The sequence below is a fragment of the Schistocerca gregaria genome, chromosome 9, assembly GCF_023897955.1.
Source record: "Schistocerca gregaria isolate iqSchGreg1 chromosome 9, iqSchGreg1.2, whole genome shotgun sequence".
Classification (NCBI taxonomy): Eukaryota; Metazoa; Arthropoda; class Insecta; order Orthoptera; family Acrididae; genus Schistocerca; species Schistocerca gregaria.
Window position 1 is genome coordinate 255,314,369 of NC_064928.1, and position 22,299 is coordinate 255,336,667.

A 22,299-nucleotide genomic window follows, 5' to 3' on the forward strand; every position below is an offset into this window, starting at 1 on the left:
CTAGAAAGGACACTGGTAACTTTACAAGAAGTAACAAAAAATATGGCTAAACATTCTGGACACACCTCACATATAGAAGAATAAAATAAGGTGTTAAAAGACGCCAACACGTTCTGAAGTTGCATTTAAGAAGAGGCTGCAAAGATTGCTGTAGATGACATGCTAATAAGTGGTTCCCAACCAAGCAAGGCATGGAACCCAGCATTTACTGTGCTCAAAGCATGACAGTCCATGGGAAGACCCATGTGTGTCATGTCAATGGAGACCTGAGATCACACCATGTAGGTGAACTTCTACATCAGTGGTCTCTCGATCCTCATGGTTGAGACATGGAGGCAGGGCCATGACTAGAGATAGGCAACACATTCCATTTCAGAGATCAGTTGAGAACCACTCACACACTCACTTGAATGAACTGACCTTTTTTTCCTGTCTCACTTACAAAAATAAATGAAAGGAAGATGCTCCACCTTTTTAATTGAAGATCACTGCTCCTCTTACTTTAAACATTTTGGAAGCAATGTATAAACAGAATTCATAATTTTCTGTTATTTGCGTTGTAATTTTAAGTTTTCTGAAAGGTCATACATTTAACTTTCAGTAAAAGCTCTTTTTAGAAAACATGATTGCCCTAAGCATGGCAGGTGATTTCGTGTTGGGAATGTTGCCCCTTATTGTTACAGTGATTTTAGAGCAGATATTTGGTGATGATAACCTTTCCTCTTCAGGAGACACCACCTGAAAGTAGCATTGTCCATGTGAGCAGAGAGGTTTGTGTCACCCATGCCACACACGTCTTGAGTTAGTGAACCAAACGCAGTGCACGTCAGAGTGCTCTATCTTCTCACTGCCTACCCTTCATCCTTGCACATTTTGAAGAAAAGGGGAAATGAAACTGAACAGCTGTAGAGAAAGCAATTCATCTAGGGAATGGTTACCCCAGAATAAAAAATGTTGGTCCCGCAGGTCGAGTGTCAGTGGTGTGATCTCAGGTCTCCATTGACATGACACACATGGGTCTTCCCATGGACTGTTATGCTTTGAACACACTAAATGCTGGTTTCCACCCCCTCAGAGAAAACTTTGTAGTAAAAAATAGACTACAAGGAACCCTTAGAATTTCATAACACAAAATAGATGGAAACTGTGAGAACAAGTATACAATTTGGAACATCAAATATTCGTAGTTCATATAGAATGTGTCTCAATAAATTTAGTCAAGGGGATCGAAAGATGCAGGATGGATTTACTCTCATTTTACAGAAGGCTCATCAAGACGATACTTGTACGCTTGATGTTGAAAAATAAACCGTTTTTAAGGGAGCTGTGAAAACCTGACACTTTTGGGATGGGATTTTGCGTGAGCAAAGCTCTCGTCAGTGATGTCTAGGATAGTAGTATTAACAACAGAACTGAGATGTAAAATGCCATGCATGCACAGAAAAAAGCATATCCCAAATGAAAGATGAATTCTACATGGAACTGAAGGTAGCTGTGGATGGCATCCTAAGTAACAATGGTTAAGTCCTTCAGGGCAATGCTGAAGTGGAAAGACAAGATGTATTACTTATAACAACTGGGAAAGACAGTTTAGATGAGCTTAGTAACACCATCAGTTTCACAACCTTTGCAACAATGAAAGGGATGTTCATCAACAGCACAAATTATCAGTGGGAGGATATACACAAATCAACTTGAGGGTCACCAGATCGTAAAACAGATAGAAATTGCAATTTACATCAAAGCTAAGAACGGGATAATGGATGTAAAGAAAGTATAGGATACTGAATGCAGGACTGACTGCTTCCTAGTGAAAAGCTGCTACAAGCACCACTTACAGAGTCAGAAACAATCTTAAGAAATTAGTACACTACCACATAGATGCATTTGAAGATACTACAAAGTAAGTTAAATTTCAGTTCCAACTTGGCAAAACATTTGAAACTCTGCAGCAAGAGAATCCAAAAAGGATGCAGAATCAGTCTGGGAAAAGTCAAAGATGTTGTAAATGAAGCGGCGAATGCAGTCACCGAGAAGAGGACAGGGGAAAGAAGATTTGATTTGGAGACAAATGTGTTTTGGTATTATCCAGTAGGAGAAGCCAAGGATGGTTGGATACAAGGTGCAGATTTTGCTCGATGGATGGTTGAAGTACTGAGAACTAACCAAGCAATGCTGAGGAGAGCAAAGAGAACATTTCTCAAAGGAATGATAGAGGAGACTCAAAGGGATTTCCTTGGAAAAGAGTCACAAAAGATGTACTGTAAAATTAACTTCATTAAGAAGTGCATTAAGGACAATAACTAGACCATACTCACCAATATTTTAGACATTGCTGATATATGGAAACAATGCTTCTTGGAGCTCCTCAATTATGATGAACCAGAAGATCTGTTCAGATTTCAACGTTCTGACATTATGTATTTAGATTAGCTATCACTCAAATTGGAAAAATTAAAGAAGCAAATAATGCAGCTGAAGAAGAACGAAAGTCCAGCAGGAGATGGAATCCAAGCAGAAGTCATTCATGCTGGAGGGGAGAGACTCCACAAGAAATTTCACCAAATAATCAAGATGATCTGGATTATGGAGGAGACAAAATAGAATCCACCAAATACAGAGGAACTGCCCTCCTCGACATCTACTATAAAATCTTGTGCATTTGAACACTGGATAGAATCTAGCTGCTTGTAGAAGAGTTGGTTGGTAAATATTGGGGAGTTTCAGAAAGCACCATTTAACTGGGGACAACATGTTTGTACAGCAACAGTTTACTGAGAAGATGTGTGAATATGGTGAAGACCTTCATATGCTTTTCATAAATTTCAATTTAAGAAGGAATGTTACACCATCCACTGGGAGAGTCTGTTGAATTGCCTAACTGAGTTTAGAACACCCATGGAACTCAACAGCCCAGTTAGATTTTGTCTCACTTATTCAAAATCCAAAGTGAAGCTTAGGAAACAAGCTACTGAGAACTTTTACATAAACAAAGTGTTGAGCCAAGGAGATGGTGTGTCATTAATATTTTTCAACCTGGTGCTCAGAAAGCTAATGAGGGAAACATTCCATATGGACTTGAGGGGATTCAGGTAGAGACAGAGAAAATCACACATCTCCCCTTAGCCAAAGATGTGTCTAGATGTACAGAAGAACTGATGCATATGAGAGACAGCATGGAGGCAGCAGCTAGCATGGTCAGTCTCCTTGCAAGTTAATCAAAGACTGAGTATCTGGTGATGAACAGGACTGAGGCGTTTTCAAGAGACTACCTTCAGCCCCTGGTAGTTGGAACCCGGTCCTACTAAAGGGTCCATAATTTTAAATATGTGTAGATATTCTTTGCAGAGGACATATCGTGTGAGGCAGAAATCAAAGAGAGTGTCCAAACTGCAAAACAGGCATACCTAAGACTCAGTCAGCTTTTTAAATCACATGGTCTCTGAATGAATTTCAAACTCCAGTTGTACAAAACACTTATACAGCCTACAGGACTACATGGTTGAGAAATTTGGAGTGTATGGAAAAGAGAAATAGTGTTCTCATTCTTGAGTATAAAGTCTTAAGGAAGATCTACCACTCGGTACAAGACAGGATCACTGGCGAGTGGAGCATCTGGCATAATTATGAGGTGGGGGAAATCTACAACACATCGAATATTGCAGCCCTGATGAGAACCAACCTGCTTCTATGGCCAGTTCATGTTGCTCATATGGATAACCACGGATGGCCTTTGAAATTCTTGAATCTTATTCTCTGTGAAAGAAGAAGACTAGGAAGACCAAACAAAAAGTGAATACTTGGAAGGTCCAAAGACTTGCTTCAGCTTAGCATAGAGGGTGGCTGGCAACAGGAGGCAATGGAGGAGAAGCCTTATACCTACACGCAAGCCTCTGGTCCTTATCGTGTAAACTAAAATAAGTGTGGTAACAACCTTTACCCCATTTTAAACACTTTATGCCGTGTGTCTATCTTCAGATTTGAACCAGTGTAGAAAGTTCGGCTTCAAGTGAGCCTTATCATGTATAAAATGTAGCATAGAAACAATTATTATAGTTGCCAACATGCTGTTGCCTTTTTAGTGGTAAAGTCATTTTTTATTTTAGGAAATGACTGGGTACTAGGGAGTTTGATATCATGTTAGAATTTGTAAATTATAACTATCGCAAAGGATATTTATGAATTATTTAAAATGTTGTTTCTAATGTCTCTATTATATTTAAGGTGATCAACTTTATAAGATCGACACTTTTACTTATGGGTCGTTACAAAGGAAAATATATTGCAGATGAGTGTGTCACAAAAAATAAACTAGGACCTAGTCAAGAACCAAATAACAATTGCAGGCTGGATTCAGGGTGTGCCTCACTTTGGTTTCCAGGAAAGAAAACGTCATCTGAAATGGAAGTAGACATGAGTGAGAATGATATGAGAGAAATAACTTCTTGAATTTCTGCAGAAGATTCTTCAGTTGATTGTGATTTTGATTGGATTCCTATTCCACACTGTTCCATAGGTAGTGTTGGATACTTGAAGTTTAGATGTCTCTTCATGTTTGTTGTGGCGCCAGAAAAACAAGAACTTATCTGGTGGCAGTAGCAGCATTTTTATTTTTTTATCTGTTTTCTAGCAGCATTGAAGTATATGTTGCATTATAATACACTTTTTTAACACTACGAGTGCCATACTTGTAATGTTAAATTGTCTTCAGTATTGGTAAGTATACCATACCCATAACATTATACGCACAACATCCTAATGAGAGGGCCATACCAGTAATATAACGGGTGTGGCAGTCCTTTCTAAGATGATATGCACATAATATTAAGAGTACGGCATTCTTTCAAACACTGAACACAATGTGATATAACAGACATAGCACATAAAGTGTTAAACAGTGGAAACTAAAAACGAGAACAAACGTAAATACAGTGTGTGCTACAGTCAATACATGCCATGATATATATGCAAAATTTAATAGTGGAATATACATACTACTCAGAGCCAGATGTTGTAGAGAGTTTCAGAGAGAGCATTAGGGAACAATTAACAACAATGGGGGACAGAAATACAGTAGAAGAAGAATGGGTAGCTTTGATGGATGAAGTAGTGATGGCAGCAGAGGATCAAGTAGGTAAAAAGACGAGGGCTTCTAGAAATCCTTGGGTGACAGACGAAATATTGAATTTAACTGATAAAAGAAGAAAATACAAAAATGCAGTAAATGAAGCAGGCAAAAAGGAATACAAATGTCTCAAAAATGAGATCGAATGGAAGTGCAAAATGACTAGAGGACAAATGTAAGGATGTAGAGGCTATCTCACTAGGTGTAAGATAGATACTGCCTACAGGAAAATTAAAGAGACCTTTGGAGAAAAGACAACCACTTGCATGAATATCAAGAGCTCAGATGGAAACCCAGTTCTAAGCAAAGAAGGGAAAGCAGAAACGTGGAAGGAGTATATCGAGTGTCTATACAAGGGCAATGTACTTCAGGGTAATATTATAGAAATGGAAGAGGATGTAGATGAAGATGAAATGGGAGATATGATACTGCGTGAAGAGTTTGACAGAGCACTGAAAGACCTGAGTCGAAACAAGGCCCCCGGAGTAGACAACATTCCATTAGAACTACTGACGGCCTTGGGACAACCAGTCCTGACAAAACTCTACCAGCTGGTGAGCAAGATGTATGAGACAGGCGAAATACCCTCAGACTTCAAGAAGAATATAATAATTCAAATCCCAAAGAAAGCAGGTGCTGACAGATGTGAAAATTACCGAACTATCAGTTTAATAAGCCACAGCTGCAAAATACTAACGGGAATTCTTTACAGACGAATGGAAAAACTGGTAGAAGCCGATCTCGGGGAAGATCAGTTTGGATTCTGTAGAAATGTTGGAACACGTGAGGTAATACTGACCCTACGATTTATCTTAGAAGCCAGATTAAGAAAAAGTAAACCTACGTTTATAGCATTTGTAGACTTAGAGAAAGCTTTTGACAGTGTTGACTGGAATACTCTCTTTCAAATTCTGATGTTAGCAAGGGTAAAATACAGGGAGCGAAAGGCTGTTTACAATTTGTTCAAAAACCAGATGGCAGTTGAGGGGCACAAAAGGAAAGCAGTGGTTGGGAAGGGAGTGAGACAGGGTTGTAGCCTCTCGCCGATGCTATTAAATCTGTATATTGAGCAAGCAGTAAAGAAAACAAAAGAAATTTGGATTAGGAATTAAAGTCAAGGGAGAAGAAATAAAAACTTTGAGGTTCGCCGATGACATTTTAATTCTGTCAGAGACAGCAATGGACTTGGAAGAGCAGTTGAACGGAATGGACAGTGTCATGAACGGAGGGTATAAGTTGAACATCAACAAAAGCACAACGAGGACAATGGAATGCAGTAGAATTGAATTGGGTGACGCTGAGGGAATTAGATTAGGAAATGAGACAGTTAAAGTGGTAAAGAAGTTTTGCTATTTGGGGAGCAAAATAACTGATGATGGTCGAAGTAGAGAGGATGTAAAATGCTGACTAGCAATGGCAAAGAAAGCGTTTCTGAAGAAGATAAATTTGTTAACATCGAGTATAGATTTAAGTGTCAGGAAATCTTTTCTGAAAGTATTTGTATGGAAGTGAAACATGGACGATAAATGGTTTGGACAAGAAGAGAATAGAAGCTTTCCAAATGTGGTGCTACAGGAGAATGCTGAAGATTAGATGGGTAGATCACATAACTAATGAGGAGGTAATGAATAGAATTGGGGAGAAAGGAGTTTGTGGCACAACTTGACTAGAAGAAGGGATCGGTTGGTAGGACAAGTTCTGAGGCATCAGGGGATCAACAATTTAGTATTGGAGGGCAGCGTGGAGGGTAAAAATCGTAGAGGGAGACCTAGAGATGAATACACCAAGCAGATTCAGAATGATGTAGGCTGCAGTACGTTCTGGGAGATGCAGCTTGCACAGGATACCGTAGCATGGAGAGCTGCATCAAACCATTCTCATGACTGAAGACCACAACAACAACAACATACTATTATTATTATTATGGATAATATCCATAATAAGCTGAAATGGAGAGTCCTGAATCAAGAAAGAATCGAATCGAATTGCAAGTTGAGACAGTGAATGAGCCAAGAATATTGCAAGGTGACTCAGTGCATGAGATGCCTTGCAACTTGTTCCATATGGAGTGGGGAATGGTAGGGGAGCAGTGAGAGGATACCTAGAAGTGAATCAGAGAGTGACCAAAGAGCCCAAAGAGCAGTGTGACTACAAAGTTGGGAGTAGTGAATCAGTTTATTGCATCTTCCAGAGTGACTTATCAAGTGGTTCCGCTCTGCTGAGCCTCTTTCATGGTGAAGTGTCAAACGGGCTGACATGCCCACTGCTTGGAAACTGTATTTTCTTAATTGATGCAGCATTCTAAAGAGCTGACATTTCTTTGATTCTATTCCTTTCAGTTCACAAAGCTGCTCTCAACAATAAGATATAAAAACACACATGTGTACATCCTCCATAATACATTAGTCTGCGCCATGGTCCATCCCATAGTCACAAATTCAGCATGTATGGTGGGACACTGTTGCAACAGCCAGTAATGGAATCTTCATTCCACTCTGTGATGTGATTGGAGAGAGATTTCATAAATGAAGATATACTGCAAAGTTTCTCTGAGTCACCAACCACTTAGTCCCGCTTACTCTATAGAAATGTCTATCTCTTGCTACTTCTGCTACACACACCAAAAGCCGCCGTGTGGTGTGTAGCAAATGATATTCTGAAACACCACTAGTAATTTCCTTTCTTGTTCCACACACAACCAACATGAGGAAAAAAAGATTCTCTATACACCACCGTATGGGCCCTAATTCCTGGTATTTTATCTACATGCTCCTAACGCGAAATATGTGTTTGTGCCAGTGGAATCGTTGTGTAGTCAGGTTCAAATGCTGGTACTCTAAATTTTCTCAATAATCTCTTTCAGAAAGAATGTCGCCTTCCATACAGGGATTCCCACTTGAGTTTCCAGAGCACCTACGTAGCACTTATATGTTGTTCACACCTACCACTAACAAATCATGCAGCTCACCTCTGAATTACTTCGGTGTCTTCCTTTAATCCGAGCTAGTGAGGTCACGAACACTCGAGCAATCGTCAGGAATAGATCTCACTCGTATTCTGTATGCAGTCTTTCCAGATGGACTACACTTTTCTGAAATTCTTCCCATACACGCAAATCGACCATTCGCCTTTCCCACACAATACTTACATGCTTGTTGCATTTCATACCACTTTGTAACGTTACACCCAGATAGTTAAATGATGTTACTGTGTCGAACAGTGCACTGCTGTTGCTATATTCGAACGTTTCGGCTTTGTTTTTCCTACTCATCTGCGTAACTTAAAGTTTGCTACATTTAGAGCTAGCTGCCATTTCTCGCGCCAACTAGAAATTTTCTCAAAGTCACCTTGTATCCTCCTACAGTCACTCAATGAAAGCACGTTCCTGTACACCACAGTATGATCAGCAAACAACCGCATTTGCTGCCCTGCCTGATCATTTCTTTATATAGAAAATAACAGCAGTTCTGTCACACTTCCCTGGGGCATCCCCGATGATACCCTTCTCTCTGCTAAACATTTGCATTGAAGATAACACTCTGGGTTCTATTACTAAATAAGTCCTACAGTCAGCCCATATCTGGGAATCTATTTCTTAGACTCGTACCTTCATTGACAGTCTGCACTGGGGCACCATGTCAAATACTTTTTTGATATCTAGAAGTACAGAATCTGTATGTTGCCTCTCATCCAAAGTTCGCAGTACGTCGTGTGAGAGGACAGCTGAGTTTCGCATGAGCGATGTTTTCTAAAACCGTGCTGATTCGTGAACACAAGCTTTTTTGTCTCAAGGAAATTTATTAAATTCGAATTCAGAATATATTGAAGAATTCTGCAGAAATCTGATGATAAGAATTTTGGTCTGTAATTCTGCGGGTCCATTCTTTTACTCTTATTACATACAGTAGCTACCCACTCTTTTTCCAATCACTTGGGACTTTGTGCTGGGCGAGAGATTCGTAGCTAGGTAAGGTGCCAACGCCATAGAATACTCTTTGTAAAACCGAGCTAGGATTCCATTCGTAGCCGGTGACTCACTTGTTTTCAACTCTTTCAGTTGTTTCTCCATGCCAGGAATACCTGTTGTTATTTCATCCATACGACAGACAGTCTGTGCAATGGTCAAACGACAGTATGTTTGTATTCTTCTTCTTCATGAACTATATCTTTAATGTGAAATTTAACACTTCGCCTTTCATTTTTCTGTCTTCTACTGCCACACTGGAATGGTCTGTGGGTAACTGGGTAGGCGGCTTAGACTAGTTTAGCGATTTTATGTAGGACCAGAATTATTTTGCGTTCTTGGCCAGATCTTCTGCTAAGGTATGACGGTTATAAACTTCGCACAAAGATCGTTTTACAGACTCACAAATCACTACTCACCTTTGTGTGTCATCACTTGCACGTTCTCTTTTGAACTGAGAGAGCAACAGCCTTTGCTTCCTTAACATTTCCTGAATTTCGTTGTTGAACTACCATTCTTAATGTACTTTCTTGGAAGATAATTTTCCAGGCCACAATTTACAATCTGTTTAATGTTTGCCAGCGAGCATCACATTACCTACGTGTTGTAATCCTCGCTTCTCTGCCCTGTTGCCTGACTCGGCTGGTCAGCAACCCACTTACAACACGCCTTTGTTCTCCCGAGCTGCCAACACAAGTCACAGTACTTCTTGAAACCTTTTTCATGCTTTTGACCAATTTCCACATGAGAGGGTAATATTTGTTAACTATGTTCCATGCTTACCTTCCAGGTTACAAATGTTGCTCAGTGTGATGACTCTCTGCTTCCTCAACAGCCTGGAACTGCACTACAAATACCATTTCACAATTATTGTTCTCAGCACTTTACGAATTGTGGAGCACGCAATATTCAGCTGTCGTGACACACCTCGTGCATTGCTTGAAGATCGCACATTGCAACAGGATGAAGAAGTAAATTCTTCAACAAATTATGGCGCAATGGCAATAACAATCCCTAAATCGCCAGTTAATTCAGACTCCTTAACCACGTTCTTGAAACCCGATCTGGAAAGAGGACCTCTCAATATTCCTTTGATGCATCGATACTCACGAGGAACAGCAGCTCTGCTGCTGTAGTTTTGCCAAAACAACTTGATTTATAAAGCACGGCATACATTGTCCAGGTACACGTTGACTGTCTGCAACTATAATGCACACTGATGATTGGCTTTCAACTGTACATTGCTGTACCAGTACTGGCGCCTAACGACAGGTCGTGACACTAACACCACTAACAATGCAAATCCTGCGGCACGCAGTCTGGACATCTTTACTACAAAATTGGGTACACATATGATGCATGGTTTTCTGCCAACACTGTCTCAAGTAGCGAAAGTTTATTATAACCACCCGGCAAATTTAAGTGTCCTTTCTGGAGTTGTTTTGTCTGGTGTGTCTTGCATGGAAGTGAGATGAGGATGATAAGCAAGCGAGACTAGAAGAGAATATAAACTTTTGGAAAGCAGTGCTATAGAAAAATGCTGAAGATAAAGTGGGTAGATCATGTAACGAATGAGGAGTTACTTAATGAATAGCAGACTAAAATTTATGGAATCTGAAAGAAGAGAAGAGATCAGTAGATAGGACACAGTGTGAGGCATTAGGGAATTTGATATTGAGCAGGGAGACGAAGGTACGAATGCAGTAAACAGCTTCACATAAACGTGTGTTGCAGTAGTTATTCAAAGCTGAAAGGACTTGTAAACGTAAAGAGCTGCATTAAACGAGTCTTCAGCCTGAAGAGCACAGCAGCAACGTCAGTGTCAAGGTATGAGAGTGCTGAAAACCACATGATACGTGGTGATGCTTACTGTTTGTAAACAGGGCTCCATTTAGGTACAAAGCACCCATTCTCGTATGGAAGGCGGAATGAAATGGAATTCCTGATACGTCTGGCATGATCTCTCAGTGGTGAAAGACACAGGAACCCACTGCATCTGCTTGTTTGCTTACAGCAGTCAACCAGCTGTCTGTGTCTTCAGAAACTTAATTGTTCAATTAAGTTTTAAGAACCCTGAATAATTTGTGACGTACCATCTGCATGGGCTACATGGCTATATACTCCCTGCCACGTCCCTCATAGTGATCTGCATGATGTGTAAGGCGAAACGAAACTCCAGTGCCAAAATTTTGGAGTTAGTTCAGGGACATTTTCTGAGTATAGTGGTGTAAGGGTCTTCAGGTCTTTAGTTGTTTGCTACAAAGTAATTACATTTCGTTTGATTTCTGTGCACCATTCAGCTTTGTATCTGTATCCCATTGCACATATATAGTGATTTTTGTTTTATCGACTGTAGGCAGTGGTACAAGGCATATTTCTCTATGTAACGTTTTGCATTTCAATGCTAGAGACATCATCAGAGGGAACAAAGGCTCCAGCAGTGGTTTCAAAATGAAAAAGGTCAGCGAGCTGAACTGTTTGTGCATATCCACATAATGGTCAGTCTGTGACATCATGAGACCGCTACCTAAGATTCCATCGTCAGAGGCATGAACAGTGGTCGCACTCGCCATCGCCAGAGGTCACCTGATAGCACTGGCTGACAACATGGTCACAATGCATCCGATCTCATTCGACAATTTGGTGGGATCAAGGAGGTTAGTGTGTGTCCTAATGTGGTGGGTGCTCTACACTCTTATCTCAGATGCTGGGAAAACCAGACAAGTTTTACGGATGTATGAGATGCAGAGAGAAACATTCTATTACATGCCTGATATGATTTGAAGTGACACTGAAAAGCAAGCTTACAGACACTCTACACAACTTAAGATAAAGTCAGTTAATTAGCCATATGTCAGTTAAGCTTCAATGACCGTCAATATTGACAATGTGATACGTGGAACACCTAAAGCACTGAAAAACAGACAAACACACATACATGGGCCCTTCCCTCACGCACACACACACACACACACACACACACACACACACACACACACGCACACGCACACACACACACCCTCTGAAACGTCCCCTTAGAAAAATTATAAATGACTCTGCTTAAACTGACACACTATATTTTTAGGGGAATGCAATCTGACTCTGAAAAATCCCTACAAAAGAATGGCCCTGACTAACAATGACCTATACCTTTCATGAATCGCTTACCTCACAAAAATCTTCGTTACTCAAACTACTGCAATACCCGATGCCCCAATACTACCAGCTGAATAAAAGATTCTAACTACTGAAGGCACTAACTACTGATAGGCATAGTTAGCAAATGAAAGATTTTGATAGAGAAAAACAATGTATTTACCCTAATAATGTTCGAAATTAATCATATATACATCAGTTCATGATGTCCAATATTACAAATTTACTCTTTCTGATGTACACGCGTCCAGATCGTCCGCTCTCAAAACTCTGCCATTTCTCTCCCCACATCCACCACTGCTGACAGCTCACCTCCAACTGCGCAACGCTACGCGCTGTTAACAGCCAACTACCCAACACTACAATAGCAAATTCCAACAATGCAAACCAGCCACAGACTGCACACAGCACAGTCAGTGATTTTCATACAAAGCGCTATGTGATATTACCAACATAAAAACCTAAACAGCCTACTTACAACCCACAGAGACATGCACGCACACACACACACACACACACACACACACACACACACACACACACACACACACCAGATTTGCAAACTACCTCATATAAACCTACTGCCATAAAAAAAAAACATTAGTAAACAGCAATAATAATCCATAGACAGCCAGTGCCCACCTACAACAACCCAAAACAGATCCACTATAGTGACTTGAAGCATAAGATAAGCCACTTCTCATTTGCACAAATCATTTCTTGAGGTTATAATTTTCATGTAAAATTTTAGGTAAGGATTTTGTCTACTTCTGTTTTCCAATAAAGATACGATTTCAGGTCATAGATTCCAAGCTGTATCTCAGTTATGATGTTTTTAATCGTCAGAATGCCGAAAACGCATTTTTGTGTTTGCCACAGTCTATACTCGTATTTCATGTGTGAGAAAGTCAGCCAGTTCGACTGAAGTAAACAAACTGGTCTACATTTCCAAAGCCTGTACGTTCGGATGATGAGATCGGCTCTATTGTGATTACACATGTCCTGATGTACTGGTCTGGAAAGGTCGGCACCTTCAATAGATGTCAGCGACAAAAGCGACCGACAGTGTATGGGATATGGGCGTACGACGTACCAGCCAGCATTCATCAGCGACATCTGGCTCTATGCTGGTGTGTCCTCTGTGTGAGCAACTAGCTCCCACTACAAGAGCCTACTACATGTTTCTACAAATTGGCGTCCAAAAGCTGTAGCATATTGTTGCTTGAGAGTACAGCAATAAAATTAGCTTTAGGCAGGAAAATTAGGCGAAAAAGGAGCGCTCTGCATGAAATTCAAAAAGGGAGGGATCTTCAGAGGAAATTTCATAAATTATATCATCCACTACGAAGAACAACATCCAAATTCTTTGAGTATACGAGAATGAACATACATACATTTCGACTGTCTCAGCAATGGATTAAAAAGGAGCATTTATGTGATCTCAGACTTTCAGCATCCGGCAAGAAGGAAAGAAGTGGTTTGGGGTAAGCAGCTTTGGTTAGTAATCTGTGATGCCCTGGGTCATCCTTTCCACTGCTTAAATTTTAGCTGAGATGCTAATATAACTCAACTATAATCCTAACGTCTGTTATATGTACTACAGGGTGTTACAAAGAGGTACGGCCAAACTTTCAGGAAACATTCCTCACACATAAAGAAAGAAAATATGTTATGTGGACATGTGTCCGGAAACGCTTACTTTCTATGTTAGAGCTCATTACTTCTCTTCAAATCACATTAATCATGGCATGGAAACACACAGCATCAGAACGTACCAGCGTGACTTCAAACACTTTGTTACAGGAAATGTTCAAAATGTCCTCCGTTAGCGAGGATACAAGCATCCACCCTCCGTCGCATGAAATCCCTGATGCGCTGCTGCAGCCCTGGAGAATGGCGTATTGTATCACAGCCGTGCACAACACGAGCACGAAGAGTCTGTACATTTGTTACCGGGGTTGCGTAGACAAGAGCTTTCAAATGCCCCCATAAATGAAAGTCGAGAGGGTTGAGGTCAGGAGAGCGTGGAGGCCATGGAATTGGTCCGCCTCTACCAGTCCATCGGTCACCGAATCTGTTGTTAAGAAGCTTATCAACACTTCGACTGAAATGTGCAGGAACTCCATCGTGCATGAACCACATGTTGTGTCGTACTTGTAAAGGCACGTGTTCTAGCAGCACAGGTAGAGTATCCCGTATGAAATCATGATAACGTGCTCCATTGAGCGTAGGCGGTACAACATGGGGCCCAATCGAGACATAACCAACAATGCCTGCCCAAACGTTCACAGAAAATCTGTGTTGATGACGTGATTGCACAATTGCGTGCGGATTCACGTCAGCCCACACATGTTGATTGTGAAAAATTACAATTTGATCACGTTGGAATGAAGCCTCATCCGTAAAGAGAACATTTGCACTGAACTGAGGATTGACACATTGTTGGATGAACCATTCGCAGAAGTGTACCCGTGGCGGCCAATTAGCTACTGATAGTGCCTGCACACGCTGTACATGGTACGGAAACAACTGGTTCTCCCGTAGCACTCTCCATACAATGATGTGGTCAACGTTACCTTGTACAGCAGCAATTCCTCTGACGCTGACATTAGGGTTATCGTCAACTGCACGAAGAATTGCCTCGTCCATTGCAGGTGTCCTCGTCGTTATAGGTCTTTCCCAGTCGCGAGTCACAGGCTGGAAGGTTCCGTGCTCCCTAAGACGCCGATCAATTGCTTCGAACGTCTTCCTGTCGGGACACCTTCGTTCTGGAAATCTGTCTCGATACAAACGCACCGCGCCACGGCTATTGCCTCGTGCTAATCCATACATCAAATGGGCATCTGCCAACTCCGCATTTGTAAACATTTCACTGACTGCAAAACCACGTTCGTGATGAACACTAACCTGTTGATGCTACGTACTGATGTGCTTGATGCTAGTACTGTAGAGCAATGAGTCGCATGTCAACACAAGCACCGAAGTGAACATTACTTCCCTTCAATTGGGCCAACTGGCGGTGAATCGAAGGAGTACAGTAGATGCTGACGAAACTAAAATGAGCTCTAACATGGAAATTAAGTGTTTCCTGACACATGTCCACATAACATCTTCTCTTTATTTGTGTGTGAGGAATGTTTCCTGAAAATTTGGCCATACCTTTTTGTAACACCCGGTATAATTGTTACATTGCACCCCAATTCATGTTTTTATGGTTCCACCAAGGTACTTTATTTTTATATTTACACATGTATCTCAATATATCAGACACATTAAATTCCTAACAAAATGCACGGAACGACCAAAAAAAAATTGCTGATACTTGATTATTGGCAACATAATTCATCAGCAGACAAGTAAAGTGTTTCATTTGATCTAAACAGTCTGCCTTAAAATGCATAAAATGTTTTTTTTTAATTCAGTGAAACGTTTTGTGTTTGACTTGTCTAAAAGTAAGAAATAAGATGGATTAGAAATTATATGATGCACCTCATTTGTTGTACATTATTTCGAGAATCATTCTAAGGCACATCACATGTTCCTCTAAAATATTTTATTTCTTACTTTCAGAAGAATCGTTCCATAAAACCTTTGTCCGATTTCTTTGTTAATCTTTTTTATTTTCAAGGTTCTTTTCAGAAAGCATGTTTTATTACTAGGTCATCTGTCTCCCTAGCTCTTGGTATTTACTGAATTTATCACTTAATTAGATGGAAGCCTTTTTGACCGTTAAATATCACACATACGTAAGTTTTTATCTGCAAGGTAGTTAGGCTTTGAAGAGATGAACTATTTGATACTTCATTTGCGTATGTGCAGCAGCGGTATGTGAAATATTTCAACTTCCTCTCAGATCTCTAATTAAGTTTTTCTTAATTACTCTCATTACTTTTTAAGGGTTAAATGCTTTTTTGCAAAACTGAAAGTCATGGTGGTCAATTTGACATCCATTTGCTCATTTGCTGTTCTTCGTTTGGGAACGTAAATTTGGAGAAAAGCACATTGAATAATTTATAGGGAGTCTTGTTTCTGCACTGCTAGGACATTTGATCTGGGAGCTTCGAGTATTAGACATATGACAAAATTTGTGCCTCTTTGCATGTTGTTGTTTTTGTGGTCTTCAGTCCAGAGACTGGTCTGATGCAAATTTCTCTTCTTCAGAAATACTTTCCTTGCCATTGCCAGTCTACATTTTATATCCTCTCTGCTTCGACCATCATTAGTTATTGTGCTCTCCAAATAGTAAAACTCCTCTACTACTTTAAGTGTCTCATTTCCTAATCTAATTCCCTCAGTATCACCCAACTTAATTCGACTACATTCCATTATCCTCGTTTTGATTTTGTTGAAGTTCATCTTATATCCTCCTTTTAAGACACTGTCCATTGCATTCGACTGCTCTTCCAAGTCCTTCGCTGTCTCTGACAGATTTACAATGTCATCGGCGAACCTCAAAGTTTTTATTTCTTGTCCATGGATTTTAATTCCTACTTCAAATTTTTCTTTTGTTTCCTATACTGCTTGCTCAATATACAGATTGAATAACATCGGGGATAGGCTTGTATTAAAACTTTCCCTTCTAGAATTTTTAGAACAGAACTAACTGTAGAACATGACCTCTGAAACATCAAGGTCTTAAAACTTGTTATAGTTGTATTTTTTAATAGGTTTTATCACATGCTGTAACCAAAACCTTCTAGCATTAATACACTCCTGGAAATGGAAAAAAGAACACATTGACACCGGTGTGTCAGACCCACCATACTTGCTCCGGACACTGCGAGAGGGCTGTACAAGCAATGATCACACGCACGGCACAGCGGACACACCAGGAACCGCGGTGTTGGCCGTCGAATGGCGCTAGCTGCGCAGCATTTGTGCACCGCCGCCGTCAGTGTCAGCCAGTTTGCCGTGGCATACGGAGCTCCATCGCAGTCTTTAACACTGGTAGCATGCCGCGACAGCGTGGACGTGAACCGTATGTGCAGTTGACGGACTGAGCGAGGGCGTATAGTGGGCATGCGGGAGGCCGGGTGGACGTACCGCCGAATTGCTCAACACGTGGGGCGTGAGGTCTCCACAGTACATCGATGTTGTCGCCAGTGGTCGGCGGAAGGTGCACGTGCCCGTCGACCTGGGACCGGACCGCAGCGACGCACGGATGCACGCCAAGACTGTAGTATCCAACGCAGTGCCGTAGGGGACCGCACCGCCACTTCCCAGCAAATTAGGGACACTGTTGCTCCTGGGGTATCGGCGAGGACCATTCGTAACCGTCTCCATGAAGCTGGGCTACGGTCCCGCACACCGTTAGGCCGTCTTCCGCTCACGCCCCAACATCGTGCAACCCGCCTCCAGTGGTGTCGCGACAGGCGTGAATGGAGGGACGAATGGAGACGTGTCGTCTTCAGCGATGAGAGTCGCTTCTGTCTTGGTGCCAATGATGGTCGTATGCGTGTTTGGCGCCGTGCAGGTGAGCGCCACAATCAGGACTGCATACGACCGAGGCACACACGGCCAACACCCGGCATCATGGTGTGGGGAGCGATCTCCTACACTGGCCGCACACCTCTGGTGATCGTCGAGGGGACACTGTATAGTGCACGGTACATCCAAACCGTCATCGAACCCATCGTTCTACCATTCCTAGACCGGCAAGGGAACTTGCTGTTCCAACAGGACAATGCACGTCCGCATGTATCCTGTGCCACCCAACGTGCTCTAGAAGGTGTAAGTCAACTACCCTGGCCAGCAAGATCTCGGGATCTGTCCCCCATTGAGCATGTTTGGGACTGGATGAAGCGTCGTCTCACGCGGTCTGCACGTCCAGCACGAACGCTGGTCCAACTGAGGCGCCAGGTGGAAATGGCATAGCAAGCCGTTCCACAGGACTACATCCAGCATCTCTACGATCGTCTCCATGGGAGAATAGCAGCCTGCATTGCTGCGAAAGGTGCATATACACTGTACTAGTGCCGACATTGTGCATGCTCTGTTGCCTGTGTCTATGTGCCTGTGGTTCAGTCAGTGTGATCATTTGATGTATCTGACCCCAGGAATGTGTCAATAAAGTTTCCCCTTCCTAGGACAATGAATTCACGGTGTTCTTATTTCAATTTCCAGGAGTGTATAACAGATACTTAATCTACAGTAAATAAGGACATTTATGTTCCAAATTTAGTTTTCACTAAATTACTCGAAAACTATTAGATTTCGCTTAATGGGGTCACGTAGTTATTATTCTTATATTGAACTGAAGCGTCATAAAAATTTTCACATTTCTAAGTCTAATATTTAGCGTCTTCAGTTTTTCTTAAAACGGTGGATTCTGACCCAAATATTGCTTTAATCAAGTTAAGAGTTAAACCAGTTAATTTTGACATACATCTGCACATTGTGACTAATTTCTGGCTTCCTAGCTTTATTATTTAGCGCCACTTATTTTTTTCTTAAAACGCTCTATTTAGGTAAAATATTGAACTAATCAATTTGAGACTTGACAGTTTAACCATTATTACACTAAAGCATATGTTGACAAAGTTTGAAAAATCTGTTTTAACTTTTCATTTCATTCTTAATTATGTTGCAATACTTGTATGTTACGCACAGACGCGTTACTGCGATGTGGCGCTACTAGCAGTGAACTGCGGTAAATCCCGGCACACTGGATCACCTCTGTACCTCACACACGACACAGATTCTGTTTCGCCACAAGTGGCCATTCATGCCTGACTTCCAGTACCTCCTAGCTCCTGTAACAAATTGTAAAGGTGAACCCACTGCCTTCCATGCAAACTCCATAGAACGGCACATACCATATACCATATACAGCACTGTATCAAGTTATATGCTCTTATGACTCCATTTGCAACAAATTCGAATAATATGGTGGGGATAATCCTGTGAGATGGATACTCTCTGAGCCTCTGAGCTAGGATTTACTGCAACAAAATTCCCAGGACCAACTTACAGGGGAATGATGCGTTATTCAACCAGGCCATTGACCATCATATTTGTGGGCTGCCATTGGACAGAAAAGTGGAACTCCACATAGAGACGATGGTCATCTAACGAGGGAGTTTCAGGGGCAGCTCACAACAATGCAACTTAAGGTACGAAACATATCCATCTTCTTTCACAATTTAAGTATGATGATCACTTCATTGCTGAGTACATGGGTGATTTTGGATTCAAAGATGGTAACGTCAGTGTCATTACTAATATTGTTCGAAGTACATCACACCAAAAATATCACTCCACTTCTTTGATTCCCTACACTTCATGCATGCATCTCTTCAGAAACTTGATTAGGCTATCCATAAGGAGGAAACGTATATCACAAGAGCTGCATATTCCTATAGTGCGAATTTTCAGCTTGTGACAAACCATGGGTCTTTCCGTATTAATATCTGGATTCACTGGAGGGACGCAATGAAACCATATTGCCTGACATAACTGCATTCTCTAGTAAACTAACAGCAACTGCCATTATGGACGTGGTGTATGAGCACGTGATGAATGTTTGACAAGATTCAATATCCCTGATTTAGGGGAATATGTTAGATTATATATGGACACCAATGTACAATTGCTTGCAGACTTCTTTGAGAATTTCCAGAGTGTATGCTTGGGCACATACTCTCTGGATCATGCCTTTTATTACACATTGCCAGGATTTCCGTGGGATACAATGTTAAGAAGCACACATGTTGGCATGGGAGTTTGCCAGTGCAGGCAAAGGTATGTGACTGTGAATAACCCGTGAATGAGCAAGAAGTACAGACCATCTGATGATTTATCTTATATCCTTTACAACATCTACAGATTAGATTAGATTAGATTAGATTAATACTTGTTCCATAGATCATGAATACGACACTTCGTAATGATGTGGAACGTGTCAGGTTAATAAAAGATGTCTGTACAAGAAATTACATTACACAAAATATTGCATGACACTAATGATTAAGTTTTTTTTTTTTTTCTTACTTTATATCTAAAAATTCAGCCAATGAGTAGAAGGAGTTGTCATCTAGAAATTCTTTTAATTTATTTTTAAATGTTAGTTGGCTATCTGTCAGGCTTTTGATGCTGTTTGGTAGGTGCCCAAAGACTTTTGTGGCAGCATAATTTACCCCTTTCTGTGCCAAAGTCAGATTTAACCCTGCATAGTGAAGATCATCCTTTCTCCTGGTGTTATAGGTATGCACACTGCTATTACTTTTGAATTGGGTTGGATTATTATCAACAAATTTCATAAGGGAATATATATACTGTGAGGTTACTGTGAGGATCCCTAGATCCTTAAATAGATGTCTGCAGGATGACCGTGGGTGGGCTCCAGCAATTATTCTGATTACACGTTTTTGTGCAATGAATACTTTTCTACTCAACGATGAATTACCCCAGAATATGATGCCATACGAAAGCAGTGAATGAAAGTAGGCATAGTAAGCTAATTTACTGAGATTCTTATCACCAAAATTTGCAATAACCCTAATAGCATACGTAGCTGAACTCAGACGTTTCAGCAGACCATCAATGTGTTGCTTCCAGTTTAACCTCTCATCAATGGACACACCTAAAAATTTTGAAAATTCTACCTTAGCTACAGACTTCTGTTCAAATTCTATATTTATTACTGGAGTTTTGCCATTTACTGTACGGAACTGTATATACTGTGTTTTATCAAAATTTAAAGAGAGTCCGTTTGCTGAGAACCACTTAATAATTTTGTGAAAAACATCATTTACAATTACATCACTTAGTTCTTGGTTTTTGGATGTTATTACTATACTTGTATCATCAGCAAAAAGAACTAACTTTGCATCTTCATCAGTGTGGAATGGTAAGTCATTAATGTATATCAAGAACAGTAAAGGACCTAAGACCGAACCCTGTGGGACCCCGTGCTTGATAGCACCCCAGTTTGAGGAATCAGCTGTTTTAACATTACACGAACCACTTATTTCAACTTTCTGCATTCTTCCAGTTAAGTATGAATTAAACCATTTGTGCACTGCCCCACTCAAACCATAATGATTTAGCTTATCTAAAAGAATTCCATGATTTACACAGTCAAAGGCCTTTGAGAGATCACAAAAAATACCAATGGGTGATGTCCGGTTATTCAGAGCATTTAATATTTGATCAGTGAAAGCATATATAGCATTTTCTGTTGAAAAGCCTTTCTGAAAACCAAACTGACATTTTGTTAGTACTTTATTTTTACAAATATGGGAGGCTACTCTTGAATACATTACTTTCTCAAAAATTTTTGATAGAGCTGTCAGAAGAGAGATTGGGCGGTAGTTGTTGACATCCGACATATCCCCCTTTTTATGCAATGGTAAACCATGCTACCAACCCTGCCATTTGGAGGATTTTGATGGCTACCTGAATAGTAAGTCGTCATACTGAAAGAAAAGATGCATGATGTGGGTGCTGATTCTGGTGAAGGATATATTCTGAAAGTAGAACTGGAATATCATGCCCATGTACATGACACACTCAGTGGGTTGCTGCTGTGTCTGGAGCGTCTAGTCCTGTGCATAGATTCAATCTGCATGTTGTTGACAATACTGGAGAATGAACAACAATATATGTTGCACTACAGAAACCTACAGAAATGTCTCAGATTGGGAATGGAACTCGTTAGAGTCGTCCACAGCGTTTCCTTTATGCAGTATTGCTGTTTGAAGGAGTACATTAAACATTGAAACATCTTTCTTTGAAAAAGACTTTTACAAATTAATGAACAATTAAGTTTTTCGTAAAAGAATGCAAATTTTACAATATATCCTGAAATTCATTTAGTTTACGAGTGTGAGAGGAGGAATCATTATGGCACGAGAGCTTACTTCATGAGGCCGCACCGAAATGAGCCACCATCTTCACTGAAGAATTAGTCATTGTGGAGATGGCCAACATTTCAGTGCAGTTAATGAAGCCTGTCTGTATTGGCATGTGTATACTAGACTGTCGCAGAGTCCACATGTACCGATTCCACTAAAGGTTTGTGAAGCCAAATTTCACTGATCCCATGTTACTTTGT